Source organism: Triplophysa rosa, linkage group LG5 (assembly GCF_024868665.1).
Source record: "Triplophysa rosa linkage group LG5, Trosa_1v2, whole genome shotgun sequence".
Taxonomy (NCBI): domain Eukaryota; kingdom Metazoa; phylum Chordata; class Actinopteri; order Cypriniformes; family Nemacheilidae; genus Triplophysa; species Triplophysa rosa.
This window is the reverse complement of record NC_079894.1, coordinates 10823436-10847468: the sequence shown is the minus strand read 5'-3', so window position 1 is coordinate 10847468 and position 24033 is coordinate 10823436. Positions and strand designations below refer to the sequence as shown.

The window sequence follows — 24033 nt, the reverse complement described above, 5'->3', positions numbered from 1 at the left end:
ACCAGACTTCACATCCACTCCACCAAATAATCCAAGATCAAGTACCTGGAATGTTTGAAAACATGCTGTCAGTATTAAGCCAAATTACTACAACATGCTTTTGGATCTAATACTGATATTAGGCAAATTACAGTACATACAAGACCAATTAGAAACATATCATTTTCAAATTGTTACAGATTCAGTTGAAATTGTACAAAAGTACAATGACCTGTTAGAAAAATGTTAAAGAATGAAATAAGTCTCACTTTGTTTTCCATTTTGGTGGTCTCAGGGAGTCTGTCTTTGACTGGAGATGAGTCTGCTGTTCCACAAGATGCGCTGCTGTCGTGTTCTTTTTTTTTTCATTTTACTCTGTCAAAGACATAATTTCAAACAAACATTTGTTAAACAAACATCACTCTTTACCCAGATTGCAAGCACAACATCCACTTATTTAGTGCCAACAAAGCTGACAATGTTTTCTACAAACAAAACTCAAACATGGATAAACTTTCATATAAAACAAAGGTAAAATAAAGGCTAACTCTGAAAAATATTTCACAAAAGCGTCCGTCTAACATTAGGTACTCTTAAACGAAGGCATTTTGTTACATTTGTCTTTAACACACAATAACACAGCTTTATAAATACCCGGCAGTCAAGAGACAAAAGTCAGTTCTAATGGACACAGAACATCCTCTGTCTCTTTGCGGGCTGAGAATTAATATATTTCAGACATCTTATTGACTCATAACGGCGCTTTTCGCGTCTTACTTCGCCCGAACGTTGGCGTTAAGTGAGATTTGAATAAAAAATTCTAGCACTTTTAGCATAAAAATCATTGCATATGAACAAAAAAGCCAATCGAGTAGGCAGCAAAACCTGTTAGTTTAGATTTAAATAAAAGTTTCAATTAACCGAACTGTATTGCAGCTCATTGATCAAAACAAAGGACGCTTTCGCTGTGTCCCAAACCGCATACTGTCATACTATATAGTAGGCAAAAAGCAGTAGGCAAAAGAGTAGTATGTCCCAAACCTCAGTATTCATAAAACAGTAGGCGAGAAATTTACGCCTGGTGCACTATGTCACACATAATAAAACATAACGTAAAGTCCAGGCCTGGTTCTCTCTCGTCCTTTACTGTTGGCGCTCCTCCTTTTATATAATGCTAAAAGAAGTAAATAAAGACGCTATTTGGTGTATTTTCCTACATTTTAATATTGTTTGTCAGAAACAACACAAACATGCATATTAATATTTTGACTTTTTGATGTTGATTTATCAACATCAGTAGCCTAACGTTATTGTCTTCTCTCCCTCGGTCATTAGCTGACGGGGGCTAATATTCACGTGTGCTCTAATACAGAATAAATAACCAAACCGCAAGCATTATTATTGTGTTTATGAGTATATTATCATAATGTATAAAGTATACGCTTATGGTGGATGCTGATGTCTTAAATAGTCTTAAATGTCTCAAAGGCGGTAGTTTAAAGCGATGATTTAATGCACGCTCACCTTGAACAGACGTCTAATACTGAACGCGTTCTTCTTTTATGGCTGGCTTGTGTCAAGAGAACATACCGCCACCTACTGTCCCTGTGTGTTTGTATATCTGATCTTGTTTTACGTGTCATATTTTACTGTTATATATGGAAAACGTGTGTGCTTCGCTGTTGCGAAAGAGAACAGGTTTAGGTCGCAACCATTTGACATCACGGATTCTGACGCAAAAAAATGGCGGCCTCCAAGTAAAAATATTTTTTCAAAGTTTATGAATACTGTGACAGTTACGCTGTTTTTTATTTCACAATTATAAAGTCAATGCCATTGTTCATATATTAAGCCATACATTGCTCTATACCCAGGGATCCTTTTAAAGTTCTGTAGCGTAAAATTAACCTGTAAGATGCTACATAGTAAAGTATATTTGTGATTTTGATGTGAAAATGCAGTGTTTTAATATGTGTAGCTTAAAGGGGCGTTCCACGCACACACGCGTCTTCGAAGTAGACTTAACGTTATATATATTAAAACCATACGCAAGTTAAAGACGCTTTTTAATGTCTGTGTAACATGTGCCCTGTCATTTTCTTGATAAGTATTGCAAATGAGCACATCACAATAGTATAGTATAGCGCTTTTACAATTTGCATTGCATCAAAGCAGCTATAGGCCTACAAATACACAAAAAGCGCTATAAAATAAAATGACAGTGAGTTAATAAGACACACACAACACATTAGATCGTGCAGGGTTCATGTTTGTGACCGATCCTATTAGAGACACGCTAACATCTCCAAGACAGCGCAGAAATGCCACAGCTCCAGAAATAGAAGAAATCACCACATTAACATATTTAGCAACTGGAGAAATGCAACTATGTAGCAGAGATGATTTGGTTCCGTCACAACCTTCTATAGTGATCACACAAACAATTACAGCACTTACAGAAACTTATTGTGTCACTGTTCATTTTCTATCAAATACGTTGACATTATCAGCATGGTAAAAAATATATATATAGTGCGTGCGTGCGTGTTTGTGTGTGTGCGTGAGTACGGTAAAACAGGAAAAACTACGTACGTGCAATATCAAACTAATGACCCTATACTTAAAAGCGCTCTTTTTTCCTTCTTGGCCAACCAACCAATCCAGACCTTAAAAGACTGTGTCATACGTAGCAACGGGGTCAGCCCCGCCTCTTCACTAAGATACAAGTTTTTGTCATTTCCTTGCTCAAAGTTGCTCTCAGATTGGCCCTGAGCCCGTATTCTTAAAGCTTCTTAGAATCCTCTCAGAAAGCTCTTAATTTAGCTTAAAAACTTTTACGTAGGAGTCTTAACTTAAAAGCGATTCAGCACCAATCTGAGAGCAACTTCCTGAGCAAGGAAATGACAAAAACTTGTATCTTAGTGAGGAGGCGGGGCTGACGCCGTTGCTATGTATGACACAGTCTTTTAAGGTCTGGATTGGTTGGTTGGCCAAGAAGGAAAAAAGAGCGCTTTTAAGTATAGGGTCATTAGTTTGATATTGCACGTATGTAGTTTTTCCTGTTTTACCGTACTCACGCACACACACAAACACGCACGCACTATATTTTTTTTTATTTACCATGCTGTTAATGTCAACGTATTTGATAGAAAATGAACAGTGACACAATAAGTTTCTGTAAGTGCTGTAATTGTTTGTGTGATCACTATAGAAGGTTGTGACAGAACCAAATCATCTCTCCTGCATAGCATTTCTCAGTTGCTAAATATGTTATGTAGTGATTTCTTCTATTTCTGGCGCTATGGCATTTCTGCGCTGTCTTGGAGATGTTAGCGTGTCTCTAATAGGATCGGTCACAAACATGACCCTGCACGATCTAATTGTTTGTTAAGGCGCCGTATAGGGTTTAAATCAAACTGCGCTTATGAATACATATATAAAAGCGTGCATACACATATATACATTGCTCACATATACATGTATACTATTGGATGTTCAAGCAAACACATATGAAAAACATGTGGCACTAATGTGAAATCCATACCAATACATCTTATGTTAGTTAAGCTTGCATGTACACTTTTTCGCGCATACAATAAACTCGATGCGTGCAAACACACCTATACAATACTCGCACATACATATAAACTCTGCGTACATACACATCTATAAAACATTCGCACATACATACAAACTCTGCGTACACACACATCTATAAAACACTCGCAAAACATACAAACTCTGCGACATACACATCTATAAAACACTCGCACATAATACAAATCGCACATAACTCACTCGCGATACTACAAACTCATGCTAATACACATCTGAAACAACACCAAAATACAAACTCGACAAACATCTATAACGCACAACTCAAACTCTGCACATAGACATCTATAAAACCATACATACAATCGCGTACAACACATATAAACATGACAAAAATACAACTCTGCGTACATACACATGTATAAAACACTCGCACATACATAAAACTCTGCGTACATAACATCTATAAAACACTCGCACATACATACAAAATATGACACGCTTTAGTTTGCATGCATAGTGATTTCATATGTGGATGTGCGTGCTTTTCAGTGTAAACGGAAGTCGTCTTCAATTTAGATCAACATGAATCTAAAAGCGATAATAGCCTTAACGTTTATTAGTGCTTTGCTTGCTTCTGCAAGTTGCAATGCAGATGATGTAGCCGATTTCTTTAATCAGCGTTTTAAAGTGCCTAACACTCGTGTCCACACCGGACGCTGACAGGCGCCGACGCAACATGACTACACTGCAAAAAATGACTTTCTTACTTAGTCTTTTTTTCTTGTTTTCCAGTAAAATGTCTAACAAATTCTTGAATCAAGATCTTTCTTGATGAGCAAAATGACCTAAGAAAATAAGTCTTGTTTTTAGTAAAAAAATATGAAATTTCAGTGAATTTGTGCTTAAAACAAGCAACAAAAAAATCTGCCAATGGGGTAAGAAAAATAATCTTGAATTAAGGTTGACCTTTTTCTTAGTCACTCAATTCAAGTTTATTTTTCTTACCCCATTGGCAGATTTTTTTGCTTGTTTTAAGCACAAATTCACTGAAATTTCATATTTTTTTACTAAAAACATGACTTATTTTCTTAGGTCAGTTTGCTCATCAAGAAAATGCTTCTTGATTCAAGAATGTTTAGACATTTTTACCGGAAAATAAGAAAGAAAAGACTTCGTAAGAAGTCATTTTTTGCAGTAACCAGCATGTTGCTTAGGGTTTGTCGCTTCGCACGATTCGCCGGATCCAGCGTGGACAAAAATTGAAATTATAATGGGTTCATTTTCCTTTGCCGTGGACTCCCGTCATTTAAAAATTAACGGTCATTTCGTTTTACCTCACACACTAACACATTAGTTTAGCGGTTTATTTATTTTATTTTTAATTCCCTATTTGAGAGTAAACTTATATTTTCGTGATTTTCAATCTAAATCAACAGACCGTGATGAATGAAACTCAGGGCTTTTGATTGTTATATCTAAAGACGGCGCCGCGCTATACTTCTCTGGTGAGACAAGAATATTGCCTGAAGATAATTAAATGTTTATTCTTCTGTCAATTAAAATCTGCTTTAAATATTGTGTAGATGTCATTGGTTATTTTATTTCAATATCTAAAATGTCTGATGTTGGCCTACACACAGTGGTTTTATTAGAAATGATATACTGCGCTGTTTAAATCTGCTTCTTCAGTAATGAAAACGGAATTAATAGGCTAAAAGAATAATCTAATGCATTGATTTCATCCTCCATATTGTGTGTGATGATTTATTTTACTTATTTTAATTAGATTAGACATTAGCGATGGATAAAAACACAGCATGGATGTATTCATTACAGACGTGTAGTGAGGCCAAACGGACCCGAGAAAAATATTTTAGGCTAACCTTCTGGGAATGTTTCTTTATCAGAAAATTTTTTTAAGGTTTATTTTGGGTTATCTTTACGGAAATAAAACGTTAGTTTCATGGTTTCTATAACGTTAGAGTAACATTCCCCTAACGTTAGTTTTTGGTTCCCAGAACGTTATGGGAACCAGAAACTAACGTTCTATTAACGTAAAGAAAACTTTCCCGGAGAACCAAAAACGAACCTTAGAAATAACGTTCTGGGAACCAAAAACTAACTTTAGGGTAACGTTCTGGGAACCAAAAATTGTTAGCTGGGTTGCAACTTGCAGAAGCAAGCAAAGCACTAATAAACGTTAAGGCTATTATCGCTTTTAGATTCATGTTGATCTAAATGAAGACGACTTCCGTTTTGACCGAAAAGCCTTCCGTTTACACTGAAAAGCACGCACATCCACATATGAAATCACTATGCATGCAAACTAAAGCGTGTTATATTTTGTATGTATGTGCGAGTGTTTTATAGATGTCTATGTGCGCAGAGTTTGTATGTATGTGCGAGTGTTTTATAGATGTCTATGTGCGCAGAGTTTGTATGTATGTGCGAGTGTTTTATAGATGTGTGTGTTCGCAGAGTTTGTATGTATGTGCGAATGTTTTATAGATGTGTATGTACGCAGAGTTTATATGTATGTGCGAGTATTGTATAGGTGTGTTTGCACGCATCGAGTTTATATGTATGCGCGAAAAAGTATACATGCAAGCTTAACTAACAGTTAAGATGTATTGGTATGGATTTCACATTAGTGCGCACATGTTTTTCATATGTGTTTGCTTGAACATCCAATAGTATACATGTATATGTGAGCAATGTATATATGTGTATGCACGCTTTTATATATGTATTCATAAGCGCAGTTTGATTTAAACCCTTTACGGCGCCTCATAGTTGTCTTATTAACTCACTGTCATTCAATTTAATTTAATTTTATAGTGCTTTTACAATTTGCATTGCATCAAAGCGGCTATACAAGGAAACCAAAACCAAGATAAACAAAAGTTGAACACACACAAAAACAATAATTCTGATAAACCTTAAAAGTAATATGGAAATTATCATGCATTGCAACACATATCTTCTTACTTTTTGTGTTTCGTCCATTTTCTAAGAAACTCTTAAGTCTCTTAAAAGTCCTCCTCGCAACTCCTAAAATTTTGGACCTTAAGAGCTCTTTTAAGGGTTAAGATGCTTTATGAATTATTTTTTTCTTTACTAGGATCTTTTCTGTCATTTTGAGGGGAAACGCCCACATTTCTAAGAATTTTCTTAGAATTTTGTCACTAGGAGCAACTCTTTGCGCTAAGATTTTTCATGAATACGGGCCCAGATTTGAGGGATAAGTTTACAGTTTATGTGAAGTTTAAGCTTACAGCCAGGGTTAGGGGCTTGTACACCATTGTTATTCATCAATCATTGCCCTCTGATTTTAGGGATAATTTAGGGTTTGGGATGGGTATAGGCTTTTCTACAAAAATGTTGTTCCAGGGTCAACAAAGTATGTTGCCCGAATTACATCTCTCACTTGGCAAAATCAGTTTGAGCATACTTGTTAACTTTGTCTTATGAATGATGTATTTTTGCTCAATAATCCCTGATGGGGAATCAGAACCCTGAACTCTTATCATATAAGCTGTATGTCAAGTTATTTTGTTATACTTTAATGAATGCTTTATTTTGGAATTTTGGAAATGAGATTGCGAATAATGTGCTAACTGAGAATGATTTCAGGGTTTTTGTTTCTGAATACAGCCTTTGGTTGACTACACAGACAGTGAAGATGACGTTTTGTATTCTGATCCTATGACGTCTTATAAACAGGTATGTGTGATTACAGATATGTTTTAGTTTTTAACTTAATTAAAAACAGTCTTTGTTGTAAAGCAGCATAATAATGTGATATATTATTAAAAAAATAGGATTATCTTAAATTTTGCATGAAATTAGGTCACTAACTAATATCTTGTAAATGATTAATTCATATAAAAAAAACTAAATATTTTTTGCCTTAAAAAAAACATTTTAATAAAAATATAATAACTGGAACTTCCAGTGAAATGTTAGATTCAGGAGTATCTAATGAGGGTTAAGCTAAAATCTGCAGAACAGGTTTGCACACTTCTGATTTAGTCTGTTTTAACTCCAGCTGTGCAAGCTTGCATTCAGGTCTACCTGCATTTTTAAACGAATACCCACATTTAGCAAACAACCATTGAATCAATGTAAAAAATAGTTGATTTGTCAGTGTTTGTTGCGTTGAATCAATGTCACTTGTGCATCGGCAAATGTTAAAATTTAATCAAACCACCATTATTGTGATAATACATACCAAACCTGTGAAAATACAGTGTAATATTAAAGCATATATTCTAAAATATACTCAGTTTTAAACTACTGAACCAAGACACACAAAGACATCAAGAATCAGCATATGAAACAAACAAACAAGCTTCATGCTGCAATACATGCTAGGGACCAGCATAGTACAAAACTCATTCATGATTCCCAGCATGCATTGTGACTGATCTGTTTATCTGAATTATTTTGTCGATTGCCACCATTGTTAAGGTTTGTATGATGAGTGTTGATGTGCATGTTTGTGAGTTAGGAATTTTCTATTCATCTTCTCCCAGTACTTTTGCATCTGCTAACCAGAACATTTACACCAATCATTAATGCCTAAAACTCATTCATATTTACACTTGATAACAGTGAGACAAACATCACGAAAAGCAATAAATCTACAAAACAATGCAAAAGTTGCACTACTGCAACTGCTGAAAAAAATAATTGAATATACTTAATGAGAGTCAAGTGTTGAGCAAACACTAACCACCATAACATTTGTTTCGTCATTTGTTATTTGTGGGTGCAAACATAATATTAAATCCATTCAATTATCGTTGATAAATCAAACATCTTTAACATTGATTCAGTGGTTACTTTGCAATCTAGGTTAACATCAACCGATACTTCATTGAAACTACGATTCATTTTTTGTATTTCTGGTTTGGTAATCTGATTCTTCACTAACTTAAACCTGGCCTGAGATATTGCATATCTACAAAAATGTGAAAAACATTTGTCATGATGAAAACAAAAATAAACTAAATTTATATTTTCATTATCAAGGATATTCTTCAACATGTTTAATTTCCGTATCATTTGCTTTATTTTTGATAATGTCTGGTAATGGTTGATGTACAAGTATGTACTCAAAAAGCTACAAATGAATTTCATGGTGTTGGACTGAGCTTCTGGTTTCCAAACAGTTTTAAATGATTAATTTGCTGTGTGATTTCTGTATCTATTTAAAGTACATTAAACTTGCTTTCAAATCAGCAAAAGTATTTGTATTACTGTATATGAAACAAAAATACATATTCCTGCATTTGATGAAGACTCATCATATGATACGAGTGCCTCTTTTGTTTTCTTAGATGAGACCTGCAATTCATGAAGAATCAGATGATCTTTTCGAATCTGAAAATTCCAGTGTAAGCAGTGAAGATGAAAATACAGACATCAAAGGCACCAGACAGAAACGTACACCCTTTGGGCTTACTGAACAGCATCAAGCTTATGCATTCAAAAGGGCAACATCCACTATGGTAAGTGTTTTTATAATACCGTATGTTAAAGAATATACCTGTGAATGCGGACTAACTAAAATGAATGATTATTGTCTTTAAGGCTAGAGGAGAGATTTCTAAGCACTCGTGTGTTTTTGATTCAAGTGAAGATGAGTTCAGTGAGGAAGAGTAGCCTACATTCCTGACACATCAGAAGAGAGTTCAGATAGTAGCACAAGTCTTACTGCTTCACCAGAAGGTAAAGGGAAGATGCAGGTTTTACCAGTCCAGTGCAGTTTAGACAACAAAGACAAAAACTTTTATCTTAGAGAGGAGGCGGGGCAGACCCGGCTCTCCTGATTTTGCTAAGTGGTTGATGTCCTTAGCGCAACATCATGTTGACCCTGGGACAACATTTATATCAACCAATCAGATTTCAGAAATAAGTTTACAGTTTATTTGAAGTTTAATCTTCCAACCAGGATTAGGTGCTTCTAGACCATTGTTTTTCACTTATCATTTCCCTCTGATTTTAGGGGTAAGTTATGGTTAGGGTTGGGGTTTGGTGTGGGTTTAGGTTTTATTTATAAAAATGTTGTCCTTAGGTCAACAAAATATGTTGCCCTTAGGACATCAACCACTTGGCAAAATCAGGTCGAGCGGGCTGACCCCGTTGCTATGTATGACACAGTCTTTTAAAGACTGTGAATGGCTGGTTGGCCAAGAAGGAAAAAAGAGCGCTTTTAAGTATAGGGTCATTAGTTCGAAATTGCACATGTATTTTTTCCTGTTTTACCGTACACACAGGTACACACACACACACACACGCACGCACGCACTATATATACAGTATATATATTCTTTTTTTTTTTTAATTTATTTACCATGCTGTTAATATCAACTTATTTGATAGAAAATGAACAGTGACACAATAAGTTTCTGTAAGTTCTGTAATTGTTTGTGTGATCACTGTAGAAGGTTGTGACGGAACCAAATCATCTCTGCTACATAGTTGCATTTCTCCAGTTGCTAAATATGTTAATGTGGTGATTTCTTCTATTTCTGGCGCGATCTAATGTGCACTTGGATGCTCTGCTGGCGGAGTTTCTTTACCTTAACCCGGCACTGTTCCACAGATCTATTAAACCCCCTTTCCCTGAGTTGTTTGCTAAACAATGAAAATATCTTGCTGTTCAGGAGTTTTCGAAAGTTGGGATGTAATAGGAATGTGCACGAATGTTCAAATATTCGATCCGCAATAACTATTCAAAAATTAAAAACCCTGCATGATCTAATGTGTTGTGTCCTATTAACGCACTGTCATTCAATTCAATGTAATTTTATTTTATAGCGCTTTTACAATTTGCATTGCATCAAAGCAGCTATACAAGAAAACCAAAACCAAGATAATCAAAAGTTGAACACACACACACAAAACAATACAATTAAAAAATCTGATAAACCTTAAAAGTATGGAAATTGTCATGCATTGCAACACATTTCTTCTCACTTTTCGTTTTTTGTCCATTTTCTCTGCTGCTAAAGAAACTCTTAAGTCTCTTAAAAGTCCTCCTCGCTACTCCTAAAATGTTTGATTTTAAGAGCTCTTTTAAGGGTTAAGGCTCTTTATGAATACATTTTTTCTTTACTATATTTTCTATAATTTTAAGTGGAAACGACCACATTTCTAAGAATTTTCTAAGAATTTGTCACTAGGTACGGTGGCCTACTAGTGCACATGACAACGAAATTTAAAAAGCAAATATAAGTTCACAACACAACGCAATCAAGCCACAACACAACGGAATCGAGTCACAACACAACGGAATAGAGCCACAACACAACGGAATAGAGCCACAACACAACGGAATCGAGTCACAACGCAACGGAAATGCTCCCGACCACTAGGGGGCACTTTAGGCATGATAAATTAGGTCATGCCGGGTAGGAGGTGCGCGTTTTGCTGGGGTTTGTTTTAGTGGTTTTGGTAGCCTGTTTTGCTTGTGTAAAGCATTTAAAAGGAAAGTGTGCTCTACTGTGGAAAAACTGAATGTCAATGGCAAACAATCTCATATGAACACATTTGCACAGCGCTTTTGAATGCTTGATTTTGGCTAGTCATGACATTCTAATGTATGTTATGGCCCTTTCACCAGACTTGGCAGTTGGACAGAGTTGCTGCGTTGCTGCTGTCTCTCATAGTGAAAATGTCTCTGGGCGGACGTTCAAGGTCACTAACCAGCCTGAAGTTGATGTATATTAATTTTTGCGGTAATGACTAATACTAATGACGCTCATTTTAGGCACAGTTTACTATGACATTTTGCGCGTATAGTGTATTTTAACTTGCAAATCAACCCACTCTGTATTCTTTATTTAAATCTCTGTATTTGTCTTCTTTTTGTTAGGTCATATAACTTCGGGAATTCCATTATTAAAACTATGTTCTCCGTGTTTTGAGCTCACTAAAATGTTGATAGGTTAAAGCCAGCGTGGATGCCGTTCACAAAAAGAGCGCTTGCGAAGAGTCGTGCCAGTGGAAGGATTTTGGGCACCGCTTGCGCACCACCTCCGTGCCGCCAACGAAACCCTCGCGTTTTGCAGCTTACCGCATGTCTCCCACTGGAAATGAGCTATAGACATTCACGACTGCCGCTCAAAACTAATAACAGAGGATAATCCCGGTGCTTCGAATCACCTTTACACAAACATCATATATACTGTAAATACACCATAAGATTATATTTGCATTGCATTGTCGCCTATTTGCATTGGCATTCTGCCTTAACAACCAGCATATGAGTTTAACTCCGCTGCTTCAATATAGCTAGCCTACATAATTTGGATTGAAAGAATGAATTCCAAAACCTCGACCGACATATCGTAGACTCGTAGAGTTTTTTTTTAACTGTGCATATGTGTTTAAATGATTTTAAATGCTAGAAACTGTATTGTGAGCTATACATTGGTCGTATTTACAATAGGCTAAGCGTGTAAATGAAATGATTTCTTTAACGTTGAAATTAAAGAATTAAATGAAAATATGTTTTTCATGCTTTGCTTCTATTGTGTGTATATGAATTGAAATAATCAAGACTTTAAATGACTACGGCCAAAAACGATTTAATCAAAAATTAAACGATGAGCATTGAAAGGAAAATATTTAGTTTTTTTATTTTATTGTATTACTTATTTTCTTTGGTAAATGCAGAACAACAAACAGCAATGATGTGCATTAAAAACAAATTCCTTGATTACACCATCTTTAGCTAAATATTGTCAAACGGAATACGGAAATAAATGGCTGTGTCCACATTTATTTATGATTGTATGCATTATTTAACCTTTGGTTAAATAATTTATATTTACCATGCCATTTATATTTGCCTTAATTTATATTTACCATGGCCACCTGCCACTGACATTATGAATGCACTTGAAACGATGAGGAACAAGACAGGAAAATTTTGAGAAAATCTGACAAAATACAACTGAATAAGCTATTATTGGGATATTATTATATAGATGTTTTTAAATGACAAACACGGCTGTTTTCAAGGAAAATACACGTTTTATTATTTACAAATGCAAATTATTTACAAAAAACACACAGCAGCAGGTGCAATTACAACGAAACGTTTTCCTTCATGAAAAAGGATAGCCATCTTAAGCTAAATATTGTCAATCGAAAATAAAAGCTATAGTTTACGCTGTGTGTGTGTGTGTGTGTGTGTGTGTGTGTGTGTGTGTGTGTAAGGGTACAGAAGAACATACAGTCTTGTTTTAAACATGGCTAAGCAATCAAATTTCGATCCAGCGATCAAAACACGTTGTATTTTTTATTATTATTTTGATTAAAGTACTTTTCAACTTTAAAGGTCTTTGCACATACAGTCCGAAATTGTCGTATGCGTTTTTTCGTATTTGGCTCTCGTTTGTACTGTGTCTCTGAATGGTTAAAAAAGGCCACTCAAAATGCTTGACGGATGCGAAAAACGCAGAAAATCGAACCTGGTCCGAATTTTTTTATGACGGACGAAAATATCGGAGGCAGTGTGTAAATGTGATTGACACAACGTGAGGTCGTATTTATTTTTTAACGTGCGGAAATTTCGGACGCAAATTTCGGACTCAATGTGCAATGGGCTTAAGTCTGCATTTAGATCCAGACAATGCCACAGTCTCCTATCTCAGTTTCAGTGAGCAAGCTCTGGACTTAAGTCTGCGTTCGTTTTTTTACTGTTACGAATAATTGATCACTCTATTAAATATTGTTTTCATTACCAATTTATTTAACCTTTATTATGCATGCATAACCTCTAAAACAATTAACGCATAACCAAGTGTAAATAAACGTGAGCATTGCGGTTTTATGACTAACGAAACGGGAATATAATGCAAGCTTGCTCATCTATATCAGTAAATAGATCAATAGATTTGTTGGTTTAGCAGAAAGTCCAGTCGTCATCAGTAATTTAATGTGTTAATGTGTATAGTGGTCTTAAGCAGTCGTGTGCTGTTTTCTGACTAGAATCCGCTCCAGTTGAAAGAAAAAGTCTTAGAATGTTTGTCCTCGGCTTTAATAATCAGCGTGAAAATCCTTAATGCTCTCCCGGATCTCTCTCCCGCTGCTGTCTGCACTGAACCAAGCACGGAAGTGCCGAATGTGCCCATAAAAATATAGAACAATAATAAGAACTTTGGTGCCCCCTAGTGGTCGGGAGCATTTCCGTTGTGTTGTGGCTTTATTCCGTTGTGTTGTGGCTTTATTCCGTTGTGTTGTGACTCGATTCCGTTGTGTTGTGGCTTTATTCCGTTGTGTTGTAGCTTGATTGCGTTGTGTTGTGAACTTATATTTGCTTTTTAAATTTCGTTGTCATGTGCACTAGTAGGCCACCATAACTAGGAACGCAAGCACAGCAAAGAGGTTGAGGTAGCGAAGGCCCTTAGTCATCAAAAGGACTCCAAAGAAAGGCAAATGCAGCTTGAGTATCTACGTAACAAAGGTAACTTTGCTCACAATACCACTGTTATTAATACAGGCACAGGACAGATGATTCCACGGAAACTGCCTAAAAAGAACCTAGATGGCGAGAGCTTAATGCATTGCATATATTGCCAAGGACTCTTCCTAAAAAAGACTCTGTGGAGACATGTGAAGGTTTGCAAATTCAAGCCATCTGACGTGAAGCCTAAACCTGGAAAAACCCGTGTGCAGGCTCTTTGTGGCTTTGCACAGCTTCGCCCACCAGGTATGACTCACGGCCTTTGGAAACTGTTGAATGCCATGAACCAAGATGAAGTGGCACTTGCAGCTAGAAATGACTGGTGCATTTTAGAGCTGGGGAAGCATCTTTACAACAAGCATGGCTCAAGAGTTAAGATGCATGAACATATTCGTCAAAAGATAAGAGAGCTTGGAAGACTCCTATATGTGCAAGAGAGGTAATACACCTTAAATCTATTAAAGAGCTCATCCATCCCAAAAACTTCATGCATACTGTTAATGCAGTTAAAAGAACAGCTGGATATACTGAAGAGACTTCTGGGTATCAAACAGCTAGTGTCGCTGTGAAACTTGGACACAAAATCGCAATGCTTGTTGACAGCCACTCTACCATGAGTGGAGACAAAGACAAACAGCTTCCAACAACTGTATCAGTACAGATGGCCTGAATACATTTCCTCATCAGCCCGGCGAACATTTGAGGAAGCCAAGTGGAACTCCCCATCTTTACTCCCATTCACTGAAGATGTTAAACGCCTTCATGTATATTTTGACGAGCAAGAGAAAATTTACTGAAAACTCTTGTCAACCGCCTTCGTCTCAGCATTGGTCAAAATTGGCCAAGATAACATTAACTCAGATGATGCTTTTTAATCGAAGACGAGAAGGGGGAAGTGTCACAAATGCCCTTGTCTGCATACACCTCCAGCAGCCAGTCATAGGCTCATCCAGATATTAGCAAGGCCCTCTCAGAGTTGGAAAACAAACTGTGTCAGTACTTCAAGCGAATAGAGATCTGAGGCAAAAGAGGCAGAAAGGTTCCAGTACTCGTCACTCCTTCAATGCAAGAGTCAATCAACCTGCTAATTACAAACCGGAGTAGGTGTGGAGTACAGAATGAGAACTCTTTCCTGTTAAAGTATGTGTGTGTGCGCGAGTTAGACAGTGATTAACAAAACCAGCAAGTCCCCCCAGCTGTCACTGAAATCTTACTTGCAATAAATCTTTCAGAATGCTCTTGATTACATATAGAGGCATACTCTATGCATTCGTGAGGGTGGTGGTGCTTAAATATGGGTTGTCAACCTGGGACGGGTGAGTAGGCTGGAGGGGGGAATCTGAGTATACTCACTACAAAAAACTAGACTACACCACTGCTCAGCTCCCACGCTACCGACGGGGATTCCCCACTGAGCACTACACTCTCACACAAATTATGTTCCAATGCACAGCACTTAACCACAGAACTTTTCACTTTTATTCGAAATACCACTTCCCTCTGAGTGGATGTGTCAAGATTATAGTCTGCAAATTTTATATGTTGCAGGAGCGTAAGCATCATTACAAGGTACAATCCAAATCAACAGCCAGCGCTAATTCTTCAATCAAAGCCAAAGAATCAAAGGGGGAGCACGATTGAGAGCAACCGGGCTAATAGGAGTACGCCCTAACCGAACCTGAATTTTCCTGTCACGGGGTGCGTGGCGGAAAGAACCCAATTGCAGGCAGGAACGACGGGGTTAACACAAAACTTTAATAACAAATGAAACACCCATGAGGGGGAAAAACTAAACAGAGGCAAATACAATAAAACAAAAACTTCCCACGAGGGGGCAAGACAAAACAAGGTCCAAATAATAAGAATAATATAAATAACGAATACAAACGCTAGACTGGTAACACGAGCACAGGAACAAGAGCACGGACATGGAACACGTACATACACAATCCAAGAGCACAGGACAAAGAAACATGAGGGCATTTTAAAGGCAAGACAAACGAGGGATAATGACACAGGGCAGGTGAGGGTAATGGAACACGCCGGGAAGTAATACGGGAAACGAGAGGGGCAGGGCCAATGACAAGACACTGGAGAGAACGCATATTATTGTCAAAAGGACAATAATATGTTTCTCTCCACACATAACCAAAGACCTTGTCATGGCTCTGCCTCAGGACCAGGAAATCCAAGACTAAAAGAAGCAGAACCATGACATTTCCGCAAGACCAGATTCTAAATACTCAACAACAGATACTTCTACCACCTGAATCCACTGGAGGTGGATCAAAGTTTTTTTTACCACTTTTGATTACGTGTTCGGTTGATTTTTCTATGTTATTTTGTATTGCATGTTTGTTCTATTATTTCTGTGTTGCTCTTGTAGTTCTGAAGAGCTGATAAATGGATTTTCAGTTAATAGATGATGTATACATTCTGCGGTGATAAGCATTGACTTGTTAAAGATATAACAGGGTCATAAAGATGTTTAAATAGGGTGTGATTTTTAGGAGAGGAGGTTCAGTTTGTTGGTACAGGTGTCAGAAATAAAAAAAACGTATCTAAATACTTGTTCAAGAATTGTTTTGATAAAGAAAGCTTGTATTAAGTTGTTATAATTACTTAGATTCATCTTTTTGGAGTTTTGCCACAGCAAAATATGAATACAATAGTTAGTACAATAGCTTTACTGTAGCTCAGTGGTAAGAGCATGGTGCTAACAACGCCAAGGTTGTGGTTTCAATCCCAGGGGATTGCACATACTCAGAAACAAATGTGTAGGGTAATGCGCATATACATTTTGCTCATGTGAGAGCCAACCCCTTTCTGAAGACACATAGGGACGTTCTGCCCTGTTCCAATGTAACTCTTAAATCTGGACAGAGCAGGTGCTGGGACAGGTAATTCTCTTCTTAATAGTTTACATTTACTTAGAAATGTTGAAACATCAATATAAATTTGGATTATTTACTTGTAGTTTTAATATTAATATTATATTCATATTATTGAATTTAATATTCAATTTAAATGTATTTATATAGTGCTTTTTGACAATGTTGCATTTATTCCAAGCAGCTTTGCAAGAAAAAAGCAAGGACAAAAAATATGTTAAAAATATTTTTTTTAATGTTTAATAGAAGGCTATACATAGAAAATTGTTTTGTTACATTTGAATATAAAATGTTGCTTGATATTTTATTTTATCATCAAATTCACCCTGTTGATATGTTTCTGTTGTTCTTTTCTGAATAATTTGATAAGTAAAATCAGTTCTGAGGCTGCTGAAGCACAATGACATCACAGGTGTCACGGACGGTTTTGTGGCTGGAGGCATCAGCAGTCCGTGAACTAAAGGATGGCATCAATTTCAAGAAAAATCCAGAGGATGGCAAATGTTACATCATTTACAAAGATATAGATAAAGCACGGGCATGTAAAAACCAATGCAAGCACCAGGGAGGACTTTTCATTAAAGATATCGAGGACTTGTGTGGCAGGTATGTGAATGTCAGCACATAATAATTTCAACTCTTGATTCTTGAATTGAATTAAATTTCAGAAATTCTGTTTACACAATATCTTTGGTGTGCACTGTATGTGTGTGCATATTACTTACCAGACAAATATAGCGTAGCGCAGGGAGACCTTTCATTGAATAACAGGGTTGTTTCTACAGGTTTGGAGGGCTAGGCAAATTTTATTTTGGAAGCCCCTCCGCCTTTTAGAATTAATAAATTATTAACTATTTTTTACAACGTAAAAATGTAACAATTTTAACAAGTTAATGATACTATTAAAAACTCGTTTTCAATTTGAAATTATTTCAAAATAAAAAAATTTGGCAGCCGGGATTTTTTTATTTTTTGCAACAATTTTACAGTAACACAGCCACCACTTTTCCACTCTTTTGGTTGAGTATACATTTAAAATGGGGAAAAAGCACCATCATAAATAAATGAATTAAAAACCAGTCAGCTGCAGGAAAGTGTTTATTCTCTTTATAGCCTACATTCAGAGACTTCAATGGGCTATTACTTTTGCTGGGTCTTGTATTACACTGAAAGGGTTTATTCCGTAATAACAACAGTCACTTTAATTCACTGATCCAATCTAGAGATACATATCCGACTGTTGACTTTCACTTAAGACATAGGCTAACGGTCTGTTTTCTTGTGTTTTTGACATATTTCACTGTAACTTATATAAGACTCGCAAAAAGACGCGATATTGAATTTGCTTGTAGCCTTGCGCTGTATTACAACTGCATCTACTTGTGTGCCTACTTCCACTGAGAAATCCATAGAAAGTTTAAATGGGCAAGCGTTTTAAGACGTGTAAAAATAATCATCTTTAGTTATGACAAACAACGCCAATGACTGTAAAAGAGATTTGCGGGGACATGCTTCGCGCTGCATGATATAGGACATCTATGTGCGCGCAGCCAACCCATACAGAATTTACATAGGTCGAAATATATTAAATAATAAATATATTTTATGTAATGGGCGCGTACTAGGCCCGCCTTCTAGGGGAAATTGCTAGGTTACTTTGGAAGACTCAAAGAGGAAAGGATCTTGGTTCCCCTCCCTAGTCTCGCTTTCTCACCTTTAGTTCGGTTCATTTGGTCTGGGCCAATTTTTTAAAAATTATACATTGTAGCATTTTTCAGCAGTGTTGGTTCCCTTTCACACCACACTGATTGCTTTGGTCCGAACAAGTTGAAACGAAAAAAATGCAGTCACGTGACAACACGTGGAACTTGTACATCCCGCACTTGGATGCACTGCTGGCAGAGTTTCTTTACCCCCCCCTTCCCTGAGTTGTTTGCTAAACAATGAACATATCTTGCTGTTCAGGAGTTTTCGAAAGTTGGGATGTAATAGGACTGTGCACGAATGTTCAAATATTCGATCCGCAATAACTATTCAAAAATTAAAAATGCTATTCGAATATTTGTATTTTTCATAAGAATAAAAACTGCGTCACCACAGGATTAAGTTACAGCTACAGAAGACCTTAGAGTTGTCACGTCTGAACAGTCGGCATCAAGCCCGTTTAATTAATCAACATTATAAACAATAAAGCCAGATATTCTTGTCAGATGGGTTTTGTTTGCGGGAGTTAGAAGAGCAGCTTGTTTTCTCCGCTGTCAGCTTGTTAGACTTAGGGCGTTTTCACACCTGTGTATCGATTGCTTTGTTCCGAAACCGGGGGTTAAATCGCTACAATATTTAAATGTATTTTAGTTCGGTTCGTAAAATAAATTTAAATATTGTAGCGATTTAACCCCCGGTTTCGGAACAAAGCAATCGATAGACTGGTGTGAAAACGCCCTTAGACTGACTTTATTTGTCATTTTAGATTTCCATCAAAATGAAATTTCGTTGCGATGACACATAGCACAACAAGAATAAAAAGGCCATTTTGTGAAGCCCAGCTCAATCTAACTATTAGTTAAATTAATGAATAATAATTTAACCCTAAATAAATCACTCACGTGATGACCTTTCACCTGATGACCTCATCTGGGAGGACTCCTCACGTTCAGACGCCTTATAGATTAGCGCATTTCCAGGATCTACATACTGTTTGTGGCTGCCGGGTAAGTGGTGTTTTCAGTGGAGCGGTGTGCTTGTTTACTTCTTAGTGTATTTATTATTATTATAACTAAGTAGTAGTATTTCACAAGAACTCCGCGAAGAGAGCATGCACTGCTGTTGTATGTGTGTAGCCTGCTCTGAACTGACGTGACGTTATCTGCAGCTAATGTTACTTCTACACACAGCAATATATAAACAAAGGTGCTTGTTCACTTCTTGAATCGATGTTTGCTGTTTGGGCGAGAAAAGTTTCACGGGCGTTGAGGGATCAGGTCTTTTTATATTGTTTGACTAAAACTATTAACACTTTGAAGCATTATTATTATTTACAGTATCACTGTAACACTGGTAAAACAGGCTTAGGCCATGTTCAGACATTACTTCTTTTTTTAACAAGAAAAAGTTGACAAAGTCGCTTTTTTAGTAAAAAAATACAAATATCAGCAGAACGCCATGACTTCGGAGGCAGCCCAGAGAAACAGAGCGTAACAGAAGTCTATTTGAATTAGAAACAGAGTTCGTCTTGCAATAACTAATCACATATTTAAAAACTACATTACTTATTTCTCGCTAGAAATGCAGTCAGAAGTTGCTGAAAGTGAAAATTAAACTTACATTTATACAAAACTATCCTCCAACGGGCGTTTCGGCCGCCATTTTATTTTTTAGAGCTTGAGCCATCTCGACCAATCACGTTCCTCGCATGTTGTTATGGAAACGACAGGTCTCTATCATTGGTTTGCTGTGAAAAGGGAGCTTGACGTAGGGCGTTTTTTTTCCCAGAAAAGTTGAACTTTTTTCAACCTCTAAAGACGCTCTGAGCTGCAGAAAAAGACGTCGGCGCTGGTGTTTAAAAAAGGGCTCAGCACTTTTTTTGGAAAACACGGTTTATTACATAGGATTATAATGTAAAACAGACGCTAGCAGCTTCGAAAAAGAAGTCTGAAAATGGCCTTATTCTGATTTTCTCATCCTTATACTTATCAACGCTTTTTTATTATCATTATCAGAATTATATTTTTAATATGACAAAACTATTTTTTCTACAACATCCCCAGCAGCCCCCTCAACATTAGCTAAGATATTTGGAAGAGTGTCAGTAACTAGACAGATCCATCCCCCATTGACTCCCATAGTATTTATTTTCCCTATACCATGGCAGTAAATGGGGGATGAGATCTGTTTGGTTACTGACATTCTTCCAAATATCTTTTGTTGTGTTCAACAGAACAAAAACATTTACACAGGTTTGGAATAATCTGAGGGTGAGTAAATGATGAAAGAATTTTCATTTTTTGGGTGAACTATACCTTTAAGGTTTTTGGACAACTTTATTCACTTAAGTTTATAATCCCAGCATCATGGCATTTGCTGCTTTATCAATTACAGAAGCATCCGTATTGATATCACGTACACGGCAAGGAATGCATCGCTATATACAGTATTGCTGTATTGATGTTTTGAGCACAGCCATATTTAAAGCCTTGTTCCATGTGCCCCTTTTATACTTTGAGCACCTGCCCCTTTAAAGGTCTCTGCACAGCCCTGATTAACATATAACATTTCTTTAGTGTGTTACACTTCTCTGGCAGCAGCTGATTCTTTGTATAGGCACGAGTCACGGCTGCTTTATATGTAGATTTAACATGCGCAACACCGGAAAATATAGGTCAGTATTTTAATATGATGTGTAATGATATGCATTTTCATAATATTTTTACACAATATTTCCATTACCTGTATGATGTAGACGTAATCTCGCTGAAGGCGCACAGTCTCGACATTGTTTGCGTCTTGCTTGCGTAATCTTCCTTTTGGCACACAAGCATCATTACTGCCACTCGCAGGACAAACTGTGCATTGCACCCGAAATTGCTCGGTTGTGGTAAAAAATTCCAGGAACGATTCCAGATTTAGGGGGGGGCCAGTGGGGAGACCAAGTGTGCTGACACAGGGGCACTGGCCCCCTCTGGCCTCCCCTAGAACTAGGAGTTCTCCTTAATAGCTGTAAAAGTTTTTAGTTAAGAGTTTTCTCTTAAAACCTATTCACAAAGCTGCCGAGAGAAAGGGCAGGGTTAACCTCATTACTTTGGATGTCAGCAGATTTACTAAAACCCACAGCAATTCTCTCAGTGATTTAATCATAGAAATATGTAAATCAAGGTATCATGCTGCCACATTCAAATAAAGATTTTAAAATAAACATGTTGACATATTCAAATAAAAAACTGTAAAATAAAAAGTTGCTATATGCAGAAGTATATGTTCAGTAAATTGTCAGCCTGACATGTAACTGATTTTAGCACTAAAGCACTCGTGAAATACTCTAGTAAAAAAAGTAAAAATTTACGAGTCCTAAAATTAGGACTGACACAGTAATTATTTTGAAGAATTTTTCAGAAATCTGTAAGTTAGGAGCTACATTTGGCCTTAAGATGCTTACTACTAAAGCTTATTAAATGATAGGATAGGATAAGAAAGGATAGTTACCTAAAAAAAACTCCATAAAAAAACTGTTACCTAAAAAAACTTTTGAAAATACGTTTTCAAAATACATTTCTGTATGGGAAGACTCAAGTTGACTGCTGCGTATATGCTATCGAAACACTCTTGCAGTAGTTTGATGATATGTGCGTCGAAGTTGGAGACACGTTATAGTTATGGAGGCCCCACCTCCAGGCCTGAGGTTAGGCAACTACCTGCTCTGCCGGCCCTGATAACCTGTGTGTGTGCGTGTGTGTGTGGGTGTGTGTGTGTGTGTGTGTGTGTGTGTAACAGAACAGTGCGTTGTACTAAACACTACTGGAAACTTGATGTGTCCACCATGGAGTATGTCAACCCTCCTGACAGTTTTCTTCAAGATGAACTCGGTAAGAAGAACATGACAGGAACAAAAGAGGGATGTTTCATTGTCTATGTTAACACCATTAAGAATTAATGTGTTTAGCAGCCAATCAAAAGAACAAGATACATGTACAGGATGTAATGCTTTCATGTTGGTTTTCAGACTTAAACAGGTTTAGAACAAATAATTACTGAACACAAACACCTGGATCAGTGCATGCCTGTGTGATAAATCTGAATAAATGCTGTAGCTATATCCAAACTTATGTAATTGTGTAATTTTAAATATATACTCAAATAATATATGAAGAGTTTGGCTCCAAAATGAGGTAACTCCGTTTTTAAAAAAATTCAAATATCATGTTTTTTTATTTTGCATTCCAATTAATATCAATCAAACTGCAGTTAGTTTGTTTTGATTTAAAGCGACAACGAGCAACTTCTGCTCACTGTTGCCCCACGTGGTTGATAAGCGGAATTGTCTGTTTACAGTGTTGTAAAAACTGTCGCAAAGATTTCCCGCTGGCTGAGAGATGGAAGGCAATCAGCACCAGATTGCCTCTCTCCACATAAAACAAGAGGTTCTGTAACGATTTTGCCACTAAGTCAAGAAAAACAGGACAAGATGGGGCAGAACCATGACAGTTAATTGTCAAATATTCCACGTATATTTATTCGCGTTGCATGTTTTGCATTATATATATTGAAGGGAACTTGTTGTGATGGACACTTCAGAGAGAGATATTTGTGTTGTTGGACAAATGCTGTTAAGAGATACAGAAGAACTGATGAAACATGGTTATCAGATGATTAAATGCATAATTTGCCTAACGTTATACACGGCAGCCTCCACCTGGAGCCGCAGGTGTAATTTAAGTTTACCGTTGAGCTTCTGAATTCTACACAAATGTTGAGGGCTGTGTTTTATTTCTTTACATGCACAAATCTTCACAACATCATCATTATGACAATACACGAAGTGGGTTTCCGTCAATCTGGTTTTATTCGCATTTTGAAGTTTCGCATCAGAAACGAGTAATGGAAACGCTAAATTTCAAATTAAAAACCCTTAATTTGCAAAAAAGTTTTTATTTTACGCTCGCTTGAGGTGGATTTTCATTTTTGCGAAAAAGGGTTAATGCGAATAATGGGAGATGGAAACGTGTTTGCCGAATAAATTCCCCGAAATAAGGTCTGTGGTAAACAAACCTCTAAATATTTTCACGTTTTATTCAATGACGTTAAACACAAATTATAACCCGCTTGTGATTTTTTTAAAGCCTTATTGTGTCTTAATAACAGCGGTTGCTAACAAGTTGCTAAAAGTGACTATGTTAGACGTCATCGCGCATATAAAGCTCACAAATAATGCAACATGGGCACAAATCTCTAAAAACGTAGATGTGGATTCATTCACGGAGTAATTACTCACCAGGGAACACATTTTTAATAAAGTTTGAAAGAGTTGCGGAGGCTTGGTGGTGGTGACGTTGATATCAAGCAACCGTAGTGTAGTCTGTTTATAGCATCGTGTTAGCTTTTTACTTTTGCCGATTGTATTTGGGCTTCAAA

The 24033-nt window shown here is 36.8% G+C and overlaps 1 long non-coding RNA gene across 1 annotated transcript; it reads left to right on the top strand.

Moving 5' to 3' along the window:
• Positions 1-9955: 9955 nt before the first annotated feature.
• On the top strand, positions 9956-22914 carry LOC130554134 (uncharacterized). The gene is made up of 3 exons (XR_008962948.1): positions 9956-16917; positions 17279-17514; positions 22396-22914. It is a non-coding gene; the product is annotated as an uncharacterized LOC130554134 (long non-coding RNA).
• The last annotated feature ends 1119 nt before the right edge of the window (positions 22915-24033 follow it).